Source organism: Pinus tabuliformis, chromosome J (assembly GCF_031772625.1).
Source record: "Pinus tabuliformis cultivar Carrire ecotype Pingquan chromosome J, CPIR1, whole genome shotgun sequence".
In the NCBI taxonomy this organism is placed as follows: Eukaryota; Viridiplantae; Streptophyta; class Pinopsida; order Pinales; family Pinaceae; genus Pinus; species Pinus tabuliformis.
Genome location: NC_142295.1, coordinates 715,394,458 through 715,412,462, shown reverse-complemented (window position 1 = coordinate 715,412,462; position 18,005 = coordinate 715,394,458).

Here is an 18,005-nt window from a genome sequence, read left to right as displayed (position 1 = left end):
GATGAATCCTTGTTTCTAATCAGCACTTTAGATCCATGGTATGGGGATATCATCGTTTATCTCCAGACCCAATCCTTTTGGCCAGAAATTTCAAGGTCAGAATGTCGAAAAGTACGATTCCAGTTCCAACAATTCAGGATTATTGGAGATACTCTTTATCGCCGTGGGGCGGACTCTGTTTTTCGACGTTGTTTAACTCACAAGGAAGCTGAAAGGGTTCTAAATGACTGTCACTCTAGAGTGTGTGGCGGTCATATATCTGGGTATGCCACAGCCCAAAAGATATTGCGCGTTGGCTACTTCTGGCTGTCTTTGTTTAAAGATTGTATTAACACGGTCCGAAAATGCCACAACTGCCAAATTTTTTATCGAAAGATGCGCGCTTCACCTGCTCCTCTCCACCGTATAATTGCCATTGGTCCTTTTTCCAAATGGGGTATCGATTTCATTACATGTAACCCTCACTCGGCCGGGGGGAATGCGTATATCATCCTTGCGGTAGATTATTTTACCAAGTGGGCCGAGGCGATGCCTACATTTGAGGCAGACGGCAAGACAGCTGCAATTTTCGTGTTCAATCATATAATTGCTAGGTTTGGTGTCCCACAAGTGATTATCACTGATCATGGGCGTCATTTTCGAAACGTTATGATGACTGAACTTACAGGCCAACTTGGTTTGCGTCATGATAGTTCAACTCCTTCTTATCCACAAGCTAATGGTCTAGTTGAATCCATCAACAACGTTTTAGTCATCATGATCCGACGAATCATTGGGATTCATCTGTTGAATTGGCATAACATGCTATTTTCAGCAGTTTGGGCATATCAAACCTCAGTAAAAACATCAACAGGGTTCACTCCTTTCCAACTAGTTTATGGTCTGGAAGTTGTGTTACCCATTGAATACGAAATCCCGTCATTGCAAATGGCCATCGAGTTACTTCCAGCCACTTCCGAAGAGGAAAAACGTTTGTTATACTTGGCTCAATTAGATGAGAATCGACGTGATGCTGCATTGGCGATCGAGACTCACGCAAAATGTATGAAAGCTCAATATGATCGAAATGTGACCCCTCGAAGTTTTTCGAAAGGAGATCTAGTCTTAGTTTATGATCAAGCTAATGATAAATTAGGCGCTGGAAAATTCGTTCCTATGTGGCATGGTCCCTATGTTGTCAAGCGAAAGCTAGCAAAAGGGGCCTATGAATTGGTAGACTTTGATGGGGACTCTTTAGGTAAACCCAGAAATGGTCTTTACTTGAAGAGGTATTATGCTTAAAGAATGGGAATGGAGATTTTTAGTTAGGATAGTTTTTCTTTCTAACTGGTGTGTTTTAGTTTAAAAGTGTGCTTAGCTTAGAGAGTGTTTTTCGTCATCATTCCTGCTTATTTTGGTTTTACTCTTGGTATTGCAGATGTCGATGCCTCTCCAAACATACATTGGTTTCGCTGATGGCGCTTGTCGTAATACATGGAATATTTCTTCCGCAACTTGGGTTATCTATTCGCCCTATGACGAGTTGGTATCTATGCATGGGGTAAGCCTCGGTCAAACAACGAACAACATTGCTGAGTATAGTGCAATGATTGAGTTATTATCTGAATCTATTTCATTTGGTATTTGGAGTTTGATAGTGAGGTTAGATTCTAAACTCGTTGTATTACAACTTAATAGAGTATATGCCATTAGAAATCCAGTGTTATTGAAATTATTTTTGAGAGTGCATCTCTTGGAACGTGAATTTGATTATATTGAATATCAGCATATTCCAAGATCTTTAAATACATTAGCAGATGCAATTGCTTCTTGAATGTTAAGTAGACATTTGCAATAATCATACATGTAAATTTAAAACCATTCCATAACATGATTTACAAGATAAGCCGGTAATAGTGATATATATATATATATATATATATATATATATATATATATATATATATATATATATATATATATGAGAGTGTGTTAAAAATAAATCGTCCTCGATCATAGGTTGAAAAACACCTTATGATCGGCAAAAATGATAAGTACAAAAAACAAAAATGTCATATGTGCCCACAATAGGCGATCATCCTATCACTCGTGATGATCTCGATAAGGAACCACTGCACGGGCCACCTTGCAAAGGAACCTCCTAAAAGGTCCTAGGACCCCAATCACATAGCGCTGAAGTCGATGAGGAATGTCATCTATGGTGGTCTCCGGAATATCTCCTGTCAAGCGCTCTAGATGACTCTCCAACTCGGCCAAAACCTCTACTCATTCGTCCTGTTGGGCTAGTGTGGCTGCAACTAGTTGTTTCCTCTTGTAAGGCTGGAGAGCGGCTGGTCGGTGTGGACCCACATCTGCATTTGAAACTTTTACTATCAATTTTGGGACGATAGAAAAATAATAAAAAAATTAAAATAGGAAAATGTTGAAAATGATTTTACCTGAGTCATCCCATTGCTCTCCTGGTGGAAGAGCCATGTTTGGGTCACCACGAAAATCTACCCCAGCGTAAGGGAAGTCTTGAATAGAAAAAACCTGGTTTTCCAACCATTGGAAATACTCAGGTTTGAATCGAACAACCTCTGTGCCCTCGTCCGGATGACGGGCCATAACTACGACCCATCGCATCAGTTTGGGCTCTCGAGGAAGCCTAGCTCCAACAGTAAGGTGCTGCAGGATCAACATGGGAATCCTCTCCAGACCAAAGCTCACAACCAAAGCCCCATAACCAAAGGTCTTCAGTTGTCCGTTTTTGGCTCTGGTCAGTTGGCCTTTTACATTGGCTAGCACAGAATCGCACCAGTTGAAGATGGTGCCTCGAAAACAGTCAACTGCCATCCACATCTGGGATCCGGTGGCAATATGTAACGCGGCACTCCCACAAAGTCTGGTGACAGTAAACGCAATCACCATGAGTTCAGGAAGGGATATGGTTTTAATTTCTATCCCTTTGTCTTTAGCCTGGCTGTTGTAAAACTCTAGCCGGAGGCTATTGATAGACTGGCCACCTGGCCTAGTCCCGAATAGAGTCAAGTCTTCGCCTCTCTTAGGCAAACCGGTCAAGAAATATATGTCTACCAGCTCGATTTCAAGCTGGTGGCCACCAATGAAGAAGCACGGGTCCTGTATGCTCCATCTGTCAACCAGCCACTGTAAGAAATCCACTTGGGCCCTCATGCTAGGTATGGCCCAGAATTTGTACAAGCCGCATGCCTTCAATGCATCGATCGAAGGTTGGTGATTCAACGCGGAAAGATCCACGTCCTCATGCTATCGTTCACGCCAATCTAGCATGATGTACTCTCTGCATCCAATAAAAAGACAAATTAGAATGCTAGAAATTAATTTGTTTGGGTCAAATTTGAGAATTTTTGGGTTATTGTTGCGGGGACTGCACCCTCTGGGTTAGAGACAGTGTGTGGGTCTGCACCTTCCCTACATGGAAGGTGCGGACCCCTGACTTTTTCCCATTGAGAAAAAAGTCAGGGTCCGTGGGCTGCCAGTGTTACGCCTGCGGGCCCCCACGCACGGGTTTTTAGCCTAAAAACCCTCCAAAAAATGAAATGAAAGCCTAAAACAAAAAATGAAACGGTTAAAAATGAAGAGTAGGATGATGTGGATTACCTGGAGAAGACGGCGTTTGATTCCAACGGTTGGATTTTCCGCAATATTCACAGGAAGTTTTCTGAAGAAAAGCACTATTTTCTCACCCAAATCTCAAACGGTAAAAATGAATTGACGAAAGCCCTTTTTATAAGTTTTTTGAGTAAATAAATTGAAAATTTGTTTATGTTTCACTTTGGAAAGGTAATTTTTGCAGCATTTTTATCCATTTCAAATAGGTATGAGTAATGTTTGTGTTTTTGTTCAGGATAACGGATTATTCAGGTGAAATCTATCATTTTCAACAAAAAAACATTTAGAGTCACCTTTAAGCTCTTTTCTGACTCCTAAAACATGAAAATACCGCTGAGTTTTTCTTTTTAAACTCGTTAAAACAGAACTAAAAAGACGGTCCACTTATAGCTCTTTTCTGACCGTAAAAACATGAAAAGATTGCTGGATTTTTGTCGTTTCAAATTCGATATTGGTTATAAAATCACGTGTCATTGATCACTTTTTTACTTTTTCAGATCAAGGGCACTAATTACGAAAAGTACTCCTTGGTCGTAAAGATTGAGTGGTTCTCTCAAGTATTATTTTATACTTTTTCAGGCTTGGGAGACACAAATTTACGAAAAAGGTCAAACCTGGAGTCTTCTTAAGTTTTTTCAGACTCTCTAAAATTGAAAAACGCCGAGTTTCTCCTATACTAGACTCGTTAAAATTTCAATGTAAAGGAGCTATTGAATTACAAACAGGAATGAACCACTCCTTCTTAGGGTTCGAATTTAAACTAAGTTGGACTCATCCAAAGGATGAGCTTATAATCAAGCAAATGTTATCCTCCTCAAGCTTGTCAAAAATAAAGAGGTACTTGCCAGAACTGGTGGGGGAAAAGAGAGAAAAATGAGCCTCTTTGTCATACTTTGTAACCACTCTTGAACACGACACATTTATTCACCTGGGTTGGGAAATCCTTTGCCTAACAGTTGATCAAACCATATTGAAAGCCTTCAGCCAGTTTCTGGGTATTAACTTTGGGTCAATTGTCACCAAGCCATCTGTTGTGTCATTATGTGTTCAAGAGGTCACTGCCAATAAGCCATTCATCTGCAAAATATCTGTCATCCATCTTGACCATCCCTGAGTCAGTCCTTGCAACTAAATTTCTTCAATTTGATCTATGATTTCGTGTTGTGGGCTTGCCTACGACGGATCGCTTTCTATCGACTTCAGCTCATTATCTAGAAAGGTGATCTAGAAACCGTCAGTACCTTGGGATCTGCATGCCTCAATGACAGGTTTCTCACCTTTGATGACAAATTGCATCATTGAAATTCGATCAAAGGATTCCGTGACATGTTTGACATCAACACATTTATTCACATCTCATGGATTGTACTGGGTACTTTGAGAGTCATTGACATCACTGGTGGTTTCTCTCACACTTGTTAATAGTTTACATCATTGACTGGTAATCAAGTGGTTTCTACAATGTTCGACTTCAACACATTCATTCGCATGGATAGAATCGTACTGTTTCGAGAAGTAGAAATGAAGACCCTGGATCTAGTTTCCATAATCCAGGCTACGAGGAATTTTGTATTCATTATATAATGGAATATTCATAAACAAATGGCTGCATCAATACTGTGTCCACATGAGTCTATACTTGTGATGTCTTACAAGATCATTCCTGTATCAGAGAAGTAGTTAGTTTTCTAAGTCATTTTTGATCTGAGTATGGGAATGCCTACCTCAGCAATGATATGATCTCATATATATATCTTGCATTGAATATTTTTATAGGTTCCAACCGGGCCCCCCACAAGATGATCCTCGAAATGATAAAGTATTCACTCTTCCTAAATGATAAATGAAATTCTCATCTACTATATACTTCGCACTTTAGGGGGTAATCTGTTACACAAAAATATCGTCACCATGATTATTTGCAGTTAGTATGGGTCTATCATCACTTGTATTGTCCTCCTAAGCAAGTCTCAGACCTCAGCTCTTCAAGTCAAGTTTTGAAAATGAGAGAAAGACATTGAAAATCCACAAAGCTCTAGTTCCACACTTTCTCTCACTGTTGCCTACGGTCCCGCACCTTCTATTTGCAAAACCTGTGGACCTGCCCGCTCTGTCCCTAAAGGTGTGGGTGCGGACCCCTGTGAAAGTCAAAAAGGCACAAGTTTATTCTAAAAAACTCACTTTGGGTTAATTCTAGATGATTCTAGAAGGAATTTTGACATGGATTGGCCGCTCTTAGGTGGTTCATGCATCCCAAAAGACAAGGAGCTAATCCCTTGATGAGAGGAGCTATCCCTTTGAAGGAGGGCTTTATCCCTTTGAAGGAGGACCTAGTAACTTCCCCCCACTGCACTATAAATTAAGGCATTGGGCTGGTTGCTAGAGAGGTTAGAAGCTGAACATTTTTGAGGGTAAATGCTGGTGGAATTAAGACTTCCTAGTTAAGCTTGAGAGGAGAGATCACATACCTTTTTGGATTCATTGGGAAGAGAGTGAAACTTGTCAAAGTAGAGGAGACTTCTTGCTGGACCCTGGAAGGAGCTTGTACAACGTCAAGGCACAGGTTGTAAAGTTCTTCTTTGATTTGAATTAATACAATAAGATTCATTTTTCTCAACAAATTGTCTTATGTCATTTGTTTCATGAATTCCTTTACTTTCAAGTTAAATATGTTTTATGATATTGGCTTTTCAGGTGCTATTTAATTTGTTTGCTTGTTTGTGTTTGCAGATTCGTGATAAGGGAGCTCATTTGGATCGAAGGAGCGAGGCTTCCACAAACTTGCGTTGGACCCAAGGTAGGCCTAAAATACTTGTTTGCCTTTGTTTATAAATGCATATTTAGAGAAATATAGTTTGTGATTGGCTTGCTTTTCACTAGGTCTTCTTTAGATTCTAGGAAGGTCTATCTTGTCCGCAAGATCAACTCATTCCGTGTGACACTTTGCCTCACTCCCTAGTCCTTTGAAATATTCTCATGACTTTTATTTGTACCTTTTTGCTTCATCATCTTCCAGAGGAATGATGTTGATTCAAGAAGATGGTGATTACTATGAGCATGTGATTTATTGTCTCTCTAAAGGCCTCATTAGAGCTAAACTTTGATATTCACATGTGGAGAAACTCACCTTGGTAGTTTCTTTTATTGTCAATCACTTCTGACACTACATACTCTTGCGACAAACCATTGTTATTGCTTTGTAGAATCCCATGGACATATTTTGTTCTATCACATAATTGGAGGAAAATATTCCAAATATATTTTTATTCTCCAAGGATTTGACCTTGTATTTTCCACTACTAAATCCAAAAAATCCTTGGAATTTGTCGAGTTATTGTCATACCTTCTCCGAGTTGATTCTGATGATGTAATCCATGATCCTCTTGCTTATGAATCAATTTATCTTTTCGACTCTACTAATCCTTGAATTAGAGACATCCTCATATATATCCAAGCCCAAATCTTTCATACAAACTTGTCTAAGGACAATCGTCATTGTATTCATCACTAATCCAGACACTACCTTGTTTTTAATGGTACTCTATATCATCAGGGTGTTGATTCCATTCTTCGGCATTACCTTACCCATGAAGAATATGAATTTGTTTTGAATGATTTCCATGCTAGGGCATGTAGTGGTCATCTCTTAGGCATGGCTACTTCACATAAAATTTTGTATTTTCGATACTATTGGAATAATATCTTTTAAAATTGCATTACTGTAGACTAATAAATTGTGCACCCCTCCTACCCCCTTACATCTAATTGTTACCATTGGTCCTTTTTCAAAATGCGGCATAACTTCGTTACATGTACTCTCGCTTCTACTAATTGTCACAACTACATTTTTGTCATTGTTGACTACTTCACCAAGTGTGTTTAAACCTTTCCTACCTTTAAGTTTGATGGAATTATTGCCACTATTTTCCTATATAATAAAGTTATCAATTAGTTCAGTGTGCCCCATACTATTATCACAAACCATGGATCACATTTTCAAAATCATATTATGTCTGAGCTTTCCACTATGGCTCATTTTCATCAAGGCTACTCCTCCTCCTACTACCCATAGGATAATGATTAGGTTGAAGTTGGAAATGGTGTTCTTAAAACCATGATCTGAAGGCTAGTAGGAAATCATAAAACCGAACAGAAAAAAAAAATTATATTCTACAGTCCGGGCTTACCAAGCCTCGATTAAAACTACTACCTGTTTCACACCTTTCAAACTAGTTTATGGCCTCAAAGTAGTCCTTCCTATTGAGTTTCAAATTCCATCCCTAAAGCTGGTTTTTGAATTGAAGCCTAACAGTTATAATAAAAAATAATATTTTTTGTCCCTTCACCAACTAGTTGAAACTCATTGAGTTTTCGCATTGCCTCTCGAATCTCATAAGAGACAGGTTAAAGGTCAGTATGAAAAACATGTTAAACCCCATTCATTCTAAGAAGGTGACTTTGTTCTCCTATCTATGACTAGAAAAATGACCTCTTGTGGGTAAGAACCTTTCAACGCATGTGGCTTGGTCCTTACACTATTACTCAGGTCCTTTCAAAAGGTGCCTATGAGCTTACAGTCTATGATGGAAACCCACTCTTGAAGCCGTAAGATGTTCTCTATCTAAAAAATTACTATGCTTAGCCTCTCACTAGCATGTGCTTTGTAACTTCATGTACTATTGTTTGTTTTATTTGGTTTGTTTCCTCTCTTTTTTCTTATTTTGGTTAGTCCTGGTTATTTTCCTCATTCTTGTTTCTTTTCACGAATGTCTTTGTTACCCTAAGCTTACATTAGATATGTGGACGGTCCCAGTCATCATACTTGGCACATTGCATCATCACCAGGGTTCTTTGTTCACCCTAATCATATCTCCTTAAGTTTGGTGGAGTCTTCCTTGGTCACACTACCAATAATGTTTTCGATTACATTGTTTTTATTGAACTCCTTTCAAGGGCCATTTCTCTCGGAACCTCTTGCTTAGTGGTAATATCAAATTACCAATTGGTGGTTATGCATATTAATCATCTTTATAACATTCACAATCCAGTGTTTCTTTGCAATTTTTTGAGGGTCGATCTTTTGAAATGTTATTTTGAGTTTACTACTTATGAACATATCCCAAGAGCATCTAATAGATTAGTTGATTCACTGAAAAACTATTTGGTAGACTGGAATTTGTCACATTAATTTTATTTACAATCATGTGTGTACATTTCCACAAAAAATTATACAAAAACATCAAATATGCTGAAAAAACCAAAAGAGAGTGTGTGTATATATATACACACACATATCAAGTATTTTAGTACATCAAAAGAGTTTCAAAACACAGATGTTTATACAAAATGGATACTATAGATCCTGACCATGACACCCTAAAACCAACATCTATCCTCTAGTCCTCCTAAGCATGTTGGTAATGATAGCCCACTATTTGTCATGTTAATATTCTCAATGGTACTAGGAACCTCACCGGCACACCCATAATATGCTTCTGGACATGTACTAGTATCTCTCTCAAAGGATTTATGTATCATCTATCTCCTCAGCCACTACTCTAGCTCCTATAATCGCTCCGACTGTTTCTAGTTGCTCTCCTCACCTCGCAGTTCAAGGAATCCCCGCAGAATGAACTGGTGCCACATCTATGTCATAATGAAATTTTTTTATTTTATTACATCCAAACCAAAATATTACACATTTTTCGAAATCCAAATTGTTTTATTGATCCATATTCTTACCTAGAGGTCCATACTACATGCCTGGCAGTAATACCAATGTCAGATATCCTGTGAAGTATACCCCTGCATCAAGGAAGTTCTCAATCGTTTCTATCTACATATAGAACCATGAAAATAATTTCATCTTGAAATACCATGGAATCACCCACCTCCCACTCAAATCATAAGTTGAGTCAATCTCTGTATCCTAGGTTCTCTCGAGTCTACAACTAGTAATTCCACCCTCGGCCTCATCATGGGCACTATCTCTAAGAAGAAGGAAACTATAAATTATTCATACCAAAACACCCTTTAGGCCCTTGTCTTACAAGTATTCATCTCATCCTTCACTCGCACAAGTAGATCCTTGCACTGGTTGAACACATGTGGCCTCATGCATTTCTCCTAAATTAAAATATGGCCTTGGAGGCCACATGCACACTCTTGGACCTTTTCAATAATACCACAGTGAATAAAATGGACCAAAAAATTCTTCTCCTCACTCTCTCAATTTGAATTTAGTTACTCATCTTCACCATCCGTAGTACGCAATACTCCGTGATAAGGTCCATGGTGGTTCTAGGATCTTCTCTTCCTCCTACTAGGTTTACCTCTGCACCTCGACGAAATAACCCCTTAAGGAATTATATTTCATATATCAATTTCCAACTCCTATTCCCCACCATGAATACTCTATAGTGTTCATACCGCATCTCGACTATGGTCACCAAAATATCTTCTTATCCCCTCATCAGCTATGTCTGAGAATACATTAAAACTCCAAACCTTCTCAATGTTATTAAACATGTCAAATCATTTACCATTTGAATTTTTTCTTTCTCATGTGATCTTACCCTCCATTTCATCATCTTTATAGAGCTAATCTATACCAAAAATGCTTCATATTAGTTTCTTTCCGATCTGGCAAGCCTAAAATGCGTAAAACCTTTTTTTACAAAGTTTGAGTGATAACGCGGGCCCACCTTGGATATAAGTGCATTATAACATGGCTACCCATTCTGGGAATAATTTTATAATTTCTAATTCTTCCTATGCAACTATGTTACCCATCATGACAAGATAGGTCTTACTTGAAACTGTAAAATCTGTAGTGAAAACTGAAAAAAATGAAAATAATGAAGAGTGCAGGGTTCCCTCTCTTACATGGAACTGACAGAATCAGAAATGGTTGCCTATATTGTGTGCAAAATACCTTAATTATGCTCCTTTCTCACCTTCAAATAGCTCTCCAACCACAAATAGTGACAATGGGGAGCCCATACTGCTATTTATAGCCTTGGAGGTATGCCTAACCACCTAGTTTGTAATTTTAAATGTAGGTTTTCCACTTTTTATCTCCTTACATTCATGTACTATGTGATTTTAAATATGTTTAATATGTTGGTGTTGTCTTTGAGTGACTTTTTGAATAGATTTGATCGCTTTTCACCTAACATAAATATTCTTTCTATGGTATTTTTCTTGCTTGTAAAACTGAAAAAACCTCGAGTGTCGGGGTCGTAAAACTCCTACGAAGAAGGTTAAACCATTATTTTCTATATTTTTATCATTATCCAATATGAAAAAGATTCCCCGATTTTTCTTCATCTGACTCATACGAAGAATATTGAGTTTACCTTGTCCTCGTTCATACTCGTAACAAAACTAAGGAGAATGTCTATTGAGCATAGGTTTATCTCTTTATCCAAACTGAATGGAATAACTACATAAAAGGAATTATGTTAGGTATACTGTTATATATTTGTCACACCTAGTCATCAACCATGACAAAGATCCCTCCTAGAGTCTTCTTTAAGCTCTTTTCTGTTACACCCCTATACTACTAGTGTAACCCCTTATTGTTATTAGTACAACCCCCTTATTATATTCTTGTACCCATGTAGTCCCAATATTGTTACTATTGTGCCCCATAGAAGCCCACTATTGTTATTATTGTTATGTTGGCTCTGATTATATTATGGCCCCTTAGACTCCTATATATAGAAAGGATGTCTTATCATTTGTATGATCAAAGAATTGTTCATTTGTGTAATGTAAAGGAGGTTTCCTCCTCGAAGAGGCTGAATTCTAAGGCATTGATCTATATTTTCTATATTTTTGTGAGCTGGTTTAATAACATTTGGTATCAGAGCTTTGGATTCTAGGGTTTTGCTGCTCCAAATATGTCATTGTGGAATTTTCACTATAATTTTTTTTTCTGCGATGGTTCAAAAGAAAAAAGAAACCATTTGAGACGAAATCACACTGAACCTCAAGTCTAAATTTTAGATCTTTTTGCACAATATTTTCAGAGATGTGATCTGAGGAATTTTGTCTTTTCGCAGACTCCCAAATTACATTCCAAACAGGTGACCTGGGGAAAGTCTTCATAACTTTTTTTTTGAGCATTAGATTAACATTTCATAAGAAGTTACAGAAAGAGGATGAACTATAGTTTACTGTGTATATTTTTTTAGATTTGAAGGTCAAAATAGTGACATGTGGAACTTCATACAAGTTCGCTCTTCTGAAAAGGTATATAATTAGGTCATCTTGGGAGATTTTGCATAACTCTTTCTTGGAGAATCTAAATTTGATCATATTGGTGGCATTAAAAAGAGGACGAAGAGGGCTACTACAGGTCGCAATTTCAAAACATAAAGATCCGAAAGTATAGGGTTACAGTCGTTTCAAGATCGAGCTCCTAAAATCAAGAAAAAGCAAGATGAGGAAGTTTGATGGCAATGATCCGGTAAATTTGATACTACAAATGGAGCAATATTTTGATCTAAATGAGGTGCAACTGTTACAAAAGGTACGTATGGCATCTTCATATTTACAACCAGATCAATTTTTATGGTATAAAGGGCTTTCTTCTCGTAAACTACTTGTAACGTGGTCTATTTTCACAGAGGAAATGATAGCACATTATGAGGATACAAAGAGAAACTCCTTCTTTAGCCAATTGATAAATCTCAAACAAAAGAGTTCAATGGAAGAGAACATTAAGGACTTTCAAAAATTGAATAGAAGGGTAAATTATATTCCAGAGAAGCAAAGGATTGATGTCTTCATAGGGACTTTAAAGGATAACGTTCAACATGAGGTTCGTTTTTGGGAACCTCATTCATTGGAGGAGGCATTCGAGTTGGCAAGAAAAATTGAAAGAAAAATTATGGAAACAAGGAATCCCACCATTGATGACTATAATTATGGAAGTGTTTCTTCTCCTATGCTTCCACAACCTACAAGGCTTACACCACAATGATTGGAAGAAAAAAGAGAAAAAGGGTTTTGTTATAATTTTGATAGAAAATGCACTAAAGGTCGTAAGTGTGCTGAGAAGAAATTATTTTACATAGAGTATGAAGAGGAGGAAGAAAAGGATCAAGAAACATCAAAAGAAGAGGATATATGCTAGGACTCAACCCCAGAGAAAGAAGAAATGAATTCGACCATATCTTGTAAAGCATTGGCAAGAATTACCACTCAAACTCTCAAGATAGAAGGACATATCAAGAAGAAAAAGGTTCAAGAAGTGAATGATCACATCGAGAAAGAAGAAATGAATCCAACCATATCTTGTAATGCATTGGCCGGAATTACTACTCCTAAAGCTATCAAGATAGAAGGACATATCAAGAAGAAAAATGTTCAAGAAGTGAAAGATCACATCGAGCATTAAGAAATGAAACCAACCATATCTTGTAAAGCATTGGAATAAATTACCACTCTGCAAACTCTCAAGATATAAGGAAATATCAAGAAGAAAAAGGTTCAAGTAGTGAAATATCACATCGAGCATCAACAACAAGTTCTCCAACTTTTAAAGGATAACGCCACTTTGGTGCAGAATCGAGTGAAACAACAGGTAGAACAACATCATAGTGAAAAAAGTTTTGATGTAGGTGATTGGGTATTTTTATGGTTACGTCTCAAGCAAGCTATTTATGAGAAGGAAATGTTGGAAATACTACATGCACTTAAGGAGGTTGCCCCCTCGAAGAGGCTGAATTCTAAGGCATTGATCTATCTTTTCTATCTTTTTGTGAGTTGGTTTCATAACATTTTCAGAGTCTCTAAATATGAAAAGACAACGAGGTTTACCCTTTCTAAACTTGTAAAACCTAAATGGAATCGAGAAAAATTGGAAGAAGAATAGTCATTGCTATCTATCTAAGTCAGAAGTTTTATGCAATTCATCTACTGTATATCCCCTGAAGGTGGCACTCATCCAACAATTTCACCTTTGATAGGTCTCAACTTCTCTTTGAACCCTACTATCTTATGAGTCTTTCCTTGATACCCTGATGTATTTGTGTCATAATATCCTACTCTTTCTAGTGTTCTTGAATGTATGCCACATGGTCTCCTTGGTGCCATGCCTTTCATCGTTCAAGGGATTGTCTACTATTTGTCAGCCTTATCAACCACTCTATATTTCATGTGTTTGTTTTTCCTAAGTCCAACCACCTTGTTGTTCTATGTCACTCCAAAATAAATCACTATATTATGATTTTGTGTTGATTGATGCAAGATTCATCATTTCCCTCCTTCCACATATCCCTTCCTATCAACTTCAAAAAATTATCTAAGAAGTGGATTGGGAAAAATCACAGTACCCTAGAGCTTATAGTCCTTAGTGGAAGGTCTTCATGCATTTGAAAATGGGGTTTTCATTATTGATTCCCAATTGAATGACTCTATAAGTGTTCGACCTCAACACATCCATTCATGCCTGCTAGATTATACTAGGCATCTTGGAGACCACCATCCTTATCTGTGGCCCTCCTCACATATGTTAGTGGTTTTCAATATTTACCGCTAATCAGAAAAATCCTCACATGTTTGACATCATCTCATTCATTCACATGTTCATAATTATGCCATTTCATAATGGTGATGAAGACCTTGGGAAGAGGCTTACATCACTTAGCCTTGTTTCCTCTCCCAAGTTGCTTATTTTGTTTCTAGAGACAAATTATATCATACTGACTACACTGCAACATAGATCCACATTATATTTGTTGGTGGTCATGACCGTCTCTTATTATTCGACATGGATCCACTATGTATTCCTTCATCTATCATTTTCTACACGGATATGAAGTGTATTGTTAGGTGGTCATGCTTGTCTTTATCTATTAAGCATGAGTATGCCTGACTCAAGATACAATCTATATATGACATGTGTTAATTATTGATTTCATACCTCCTTCTGTTATAAAACTTTGATTACTCTCTCTCCTCTACTTAACTTTGTAAACTATTTCATCCATCACTTTCTTCTCTAACCTCACACTTTATGGGGCATCTATTATCACTGAAAATACCTCACACTTTATTGGGCATTATCTCAGAGGAGATCATTGTTCCTTTGGTCGAATTTCAACCATTCTCTCTAGCCTCTTTATGGTTGTATTATGCCCTTTATTCTCAGAAATACATGCTATAACATGGGTCACTTACTCTTCAAACTGCATTACCCTGTACTATAACTCATTGTCTCTTCAACTAGTCCACATTACCAAAAACTCATCTTGTCATAAATGCTAAAGCCTAAGTTTAATCATTGTGACACTCTCATTCATGATTCGAAACTCTCACATGGTGGAATGTGATCACCTCAACCTTTTCTTCATATTTTTCCTATACAAACAAAGAACCTAAAAGTGGATGAAACCATTTTGCACAAGGAAACATCACCTAATCCAAAAAAAAAGTCCAATTTGTACTAGAGAGAAAATGACAATCCCCATATCCTCCATTTACCTATAAATTGAGAGTTTGGCCATTAAGAAAATGGATTGGAATTTAGAGTATTTTCATGTTTTCGTGATCGTTATTGAAAGAGAGAGTATGGGAGCTAGGAGCTGGAGGAGGTTTTTGCTACAACTTCAACATCTAGTTGTAAACTTACTTCTTCTTAATATATATATCTATCTATAGATATATATATATATATATATATATATATATATATATATATATATATATATATATATATATATATATATATATATCGATTATTCTTCCTTCCAAATCATTGTTCAATTGTCATTTCTACTAAGTTTAAACAATAATTGTTTGGACTGTTGAGCTATAATGATTCGTTCATTAATACTTAATTCCTTATTCATTATGCTTTTTATTGGCAAAATTGTTATGATGTGAAAGGATTGATTTAGTATTCTTTATATTTAGGACCAACTTTTGGATCTAGATAAGATCACTTCCTAGTTACATTGACAACTCCAACAGATCTACAAATGATAACAAATAGGTTCCTCCATGTTATCTTGTAGATATTTAGTTTATTTCTTGAATTTATGATTGAGTTATGTCTTAGAATTGTTGGTCCCTTATCCTTTTTGTTTTAGGTTTCTAGGAAAACTTGAGAGGGTGTTTATTTATCTATCCATGCAACAATCTAGGAAATATTGTAGATTGAATAGCTTGATAAGTCAGGTCCATTGGTGATAGCAACAATTCTCCTCTAAAGGACTCAATGGTGGAAGGGGTCAGGATGATTCATGGATCTGTAGATATAGTAGGTACAATAGAGACAATAGAAAAGGTCATATGAACCTTGGTTTGGGGGAGAGGGAAACACCCCATAAGAGAGAAACTCTTCAAAAGGTCATTTCCAATGCTAACAAAAGTTTCAAGAGTACCACCCACTAAAGGAATGTTGTTAGAGATTGGTGGTTAAAATTTTGGGGTGCACAAAGATAGTGGTCCATAGTCATAATTTTTCCTTGGTGAGGAAAACAGATCAATCCAAAAACTAACAAGACAATGAATTTCATGGCATAAGTCTAACTAAACCCCAACAAAAGTTTGTAATCGAGTGGAAGATCCACAACTACAATATCGACTGAGATAGTCTTCCCTTGAAGAGTAATGGGAAACGTAGCAAGATATCAATTAGGGATGAAAGTATGGCCATCAAAAGATTTCAGTGAATTAGATGGCAAAGTAAGTGTGGTTGAACCAAGGGCCAACTAATAAGAACTAGCCATTACAAAACTGGATTCACCTTCATCAATGGAAATGCAATGAATGTTTCTGTCTCTCGCTTAAACCTACACTTGAAAGCAAAGTGGGTGTGATAGGTGAGGTGTACTCTTGTCCATGTTGAAGACGACTAGATTAGAATCCAAGGGGTCAACCCTACCTATAGCTGAGTAAATATTTACATTACATTGAAAAGTTTATAAGACTTCAAGGGAGGACATAGCACAAGGATACTGTGTGAGATATTCTAATATTTTGTATTTTTGGGAAGCGTGGGTAGTAGGGTTATTCATAGTTCATCGAAGTGTCCCTTTGGTGGGGGGCATAATGGGGTTGGAAACAAGATTCTCAATATGAATAGCATCAAGTGTAAACAGAGTAAAGTTCAATGAGGTATCTAAAGGGTTTTGAGATAGCGTTAACATATTTTATGGCGTATGCTTGTAAATTGACCATCTCATCAAAGGCATATAGGGTAGAGGATACTTCTCCAAGAGGAGGGGGATGGTAACTTCCATTTCTACCCTATGGGGGTGGAGGTGGATTCACAACCATATTTTGGTGTGGTTGCTACTGTTGGGCAGGGAAAGGGTTGTTTAAGATGGCAAGAGTTCGAGGAGTGTCCTTTTGTACAAGAAAATCAATGCACTATTGAAGGCGAGGACATTTATAGGTTAAATGGTCCTGAGAGAAAATTTTGTAGGAAAAAATCACAATTTTCTCTTTCTATGGACCATAATTATTAGTAGCAGGGGATCTTTGTGCTTAAGTGTTCTAGGCAGGTGGTTTCTCCCTATAAGGACATTTTTTTTTCTTGTTCTTCTTTTTCTTTCCAACAGAGCTATGAAGACTACACAGAGTTAAATGTAGTGGATAGATCAAGAGCAGTTGTGTGAGCATGCACAATTGAGGCAGGAGTAATAGTTATAGATAATTGGGAAGTTTGTTTAGTCAACTATTTAACAACAACCACAAAGGGAACACCGATGAGGTCATCGACGTGAGTTCCAGGTTTCTATGTAAGGTAAGTATTGGAAGTATGAGGAGCATTGGGGATAAGTTCATAAAGCATACCTAAATTATGATAAATGATATCTAAGTGTTGGGAACGAAAAATGACTTGCTCTTCAACAATCGCTCCAGAAAAGGTTACATATTTTTCAATAGTAGGTAGGATATACTTACAAAATAAACCATCTAGTAATTTATATGAAATGGGTGCGTTTACTAACCTCGTTCTCCGTCTCAAACCATGGATGTGATTAAAGATGTGAGTGGAAGTGTTCTGGCATAAGGTAGTTAAAATTTTAGTTTCGGTTTCATAACAGATGGACATGTGAAAGTGCTTTAAAAACTCCATAATGATGGTATTGAAGCTATTAATAGACACATGTGGTAGTTTAATGTACCATTTGGTTGTGTTTCTAGTGAGGGTGCATGGGAAGAGTCATAGTTGGATACTATCATCAATCATTGAGTTAGAAACACACCAAAGGTTTTAAGTGGTGATGTGTGTAGTTTTGGTGTCTCCCTATTTCCCCTAAAACTTGGGAATGTCTACAGGAATCTCATGAAAGTTTGCAGGTGAAATTAAGTAATTATTGATGGTATCATTGGTGAACTTATATAGATCC